Consider the following 3,395-nt stretch of genomic DNA (forward strand, 5'->3'; position numbering starts at 1 on the left):
TTTTTTTTTTTTTTGAGACAGTCTTGCTTTGTCACCCAGGCTGGAGTGCAGTGGTGCAATCTCAGCTCACTGCAACCTCTGCCTTCTGGATTCAAGCAGTTATCCTGCCTCAGTCTCCTGAGTAGCTGGAACTACAGGCACCTGCCGCCACACCTGGCTAATTTTTGTATTTTTAGTAGAGATGGGGTTTTATCACATTGGTCAGGCTGATCTCAAACTCCTTCAAGTGATCCACCCACCTTGGCCTCCTAGTGTGCTGGGATTACAGGTGTGAGCCACTGTGCTCAGCCTGGTTTTTCTACTTCTTTATCCCCGGCACCTAGAATGCCTGGCACATAGTATGCATTCAATAAAGATTTGTGGAATGGGCTTAGAATGTAGAAAGCTACAAAGGCTATCACTCCCAATATCATAATGAGAAAAGCTGGATAATCTACCAAATTGTAACTTCTGTTGAGCCCATCAGAAAGCTGAGGTTGCAAGGCAACCAAGTAACCTCAATGCCAAAGAGAGACAAGAGAAGCCTCTCCAAAGACAGAACACAAGGACCCCTTCACCTTTGGCAGGGCACAGGAGAAAGAGGTTACTGCCAAACTAGTTGGCAACAGGAAATCCGCTATAATTTTAATTAAGTCTTAAAGGCCAAGTATAGGTTGGCATGTGAGTTTGGACTAGCTGGGGGCCTCAGATACAAAGGGAGTTCACACTCATTCATAAGCCCTTTTTAATAAACCTCCCCCAGAAACCGTACTTCACAAGGAAGATGGGGACTGGCAAAGAGCCTGGAGAGAGACCTTTCTGTGGGGTAGGCATCTAGCTGCTCAGGAACAGGCACAGACCCCACCTGCTTCCTCTGGACCCTTCTCTTCTAAAAAAGCAGGCCAGGTGCGGTGGCTCATGGCTGTAATCCCAGCATTTTGGGAGGCCAAGGCAGGCAGATCATCTGAGGCCAGAAATTCGAGACCAGCCTGGCCAACATGGTGAAACTCTGTCTCCACCAAAAACACAAAATTAGCTGGGTGTGGTGGCGCACACCTATAGTCCCAGCTACTTGGGGGCTGAGGCAGGAGAATTGCTTGAACCTGGGAGGCGAAGGCTGCAGTGAGCCAGGATCAAGCCAGTGCACTCCAGTCTGGGCGACAGAGGGAGACTTGCCGCTGGAAAAAAAAAAAAAAAGAGAGAGAGAGAGAGAAAGAAAAAAAGCAAGCAAGCAAGCAAAAGCAGTAAATTCCCTCTGTCTCAGGGAATGGGCAAAGATCTATTGCTGCCAGGGGAGGGGTAGAAACAAAACCCAGTAATCCAAATTCAAATGCAAAAAAGGAGGGGAAAGAGAAGCAGAATCCCTCTCCCATCCAGGGGTTTGCCGTGAGGATGGTGGGAATGTTGAGAAAGCCCCGCCCTTGAGCATACTAGGCTACACATTTTTTTTTTTTTTTTCTTCAAGATGGCTGTGTCATCCAGTACAGTGGGCATGATCTCAGCTCACTGCAACCTCTGCCTCCCGGGTTCAAGCAATTCTCCTGCCTCAGCCTCCCAAGTAGCTGGGATTACAGGCACCCGCCACCACACCCAGCTGATTTTTGCATTTTTAGTAGAGATGGGGTTTCACCGTGTTGTCCAGGCTGGTCTGGAACTCCTGACCTCAAGTGATCCGCCTGCCTCGGCCTCCCACTGTGCTGGGATTACAGGGGTGAGCCACCACCCGGCCCAGTATTGTCCCTCTTGTAGAGTATTTGAATTCTAACTCTGTGCTGTTCGTCTTTCATGAAGAGATCCTGACATAGCGATGGCCAAGTGAAGCAGCATTGTGTTTAGTTCATTTACGGTTTAATAGGAGCTTGCTGAAAGCCAAATGCCACCCTAAAGAGAAACCAGACACGGCTACGTAGTCGTATGATGAGTCACAAGTGAGAATACGCACAGATCCTGTCCCTTGCCCCTGGAAGACAACACCTGTGGACTTTGCTTAGTGCCAAGTGAAAGCAAGTGAATGCTATCTCTTTGTCATGTTCTTTCTGTATAGGTCAGATACATTTGAAATGAATTTACTGGGACCGGGCGTGGTGGCTCATGCCTGTAATCTCAGCACTTTGGGAGGCTGAGGCAGAAGGATGGATTCTGGCCAGGAGTTTGAGACCACCCTGGGCAACATAGCAAGATCCCATCTCTACAAAAAAGTAAAAAATTAGCGGGGCATGGTGGCACGTGCCTGTAGTCCCAGCTACTCAGGAGGCTGAGGCAGGAGGATCACTTGAGCCCGGGAGTTCAAGGCTGCAGTGAGCTATGATTGCATCACTGCACTCCAGCCTGGGTGACAGAACGAGACACTGTCAAAAAATAAAAATAAAAAATAAAAAAACAAAAGAAGGCCAGGCACTGTGGCTCACGCCTGGAATTCCAGCACTTTGGGAGACCAAAGTGGGCAGATCACTTGAAGCCAGGAGTTTGAGACCAGCCTGGCCAAAATGGGAAAACCCCATCTCTGCTAAAAATACAAAAATTAGCCGGGCGTGGTGGTGCGTGGCTGTAATTCCAGCTACTCAGGTAGCTGAGGCATGAGAATCGCATGAACCCGGGAGGCAGAGGTTGCAGTGAGGAGAGATTGTACCACTGTACTTCACCCTGGGTGACAGAGGGAGACCCTGTCTCAAAAAAAAAAAAAAAAAAAAAGAGAGGAAGAAGGAACAAAATACTGACATATGAAACCACATAGATGAATCTCAGATGAGTCATGTGAAGTGAAAAAAGACAAGGCTACATATTGCATGGTTCCATTCATATGGCATTCTGGAAAAGGTAAAACTATAGAAACAGAAAACATATCAGTGGTTTTTAGGGACTGGGGGTGTAAGGAGGGGCTGACTACAAAGGGTCCACCTGTTGGGGAGGTGATGGAAGAGTTCTATATCTTGATTGTGGTGATGGTTACATGATGCGGTTTAGCTGTGTCCCACTCAAATCTCACCTTGAATTGTAGTTCCCATAATCCTCATGTATCATGAAAGGAACCTGGTGAGAGGTAACTGAATCATGGGGGCAGTTACCCCCAAGCTGTTCTCGATAGTGAGTAAATTCTCATGAATTCTTATGGTTTTATAAGAGGTTTTCCCGCCTTTGCTCAGCATATCTCTTTCCTGCTGCCATGTGAAGAAGGACATGTTTGCTGCCCCTTCTGCCATGATTATAAGTTTCCTGAGGCTTCCCCAGCCATGCAGATGTGTGAGTCAATTAAACCTTTTTCCTTTATAAATTACCCAGTCTTGAGCAGTTCTTTATGGCAGCATGAGAATAGACTAATACAACTGTATACATTCATCAAAACTTCAAGAACTGTACACTAAAAGCAGTGGCTCACGCCTGTAATCCCAGCATTTTGGGAGGCTGAGGCAGGTGGA

This window comes from Colobus angolensis, unplaced genomic scaffold, assembly GCF_000951035.1.
Source record: "Colobus angolensis palliatus isolate OR3802 unplaced genomic scaffold, Cang.pa_1.0 Scaffold239, whole genome shotgun sequence".
Classification (NCBI taxonomy): Eukaryota; Metazoa; Chordata; class Mammalia; order Primates; family Cercopithecidae; genus Colobus; species Colobus angolensis.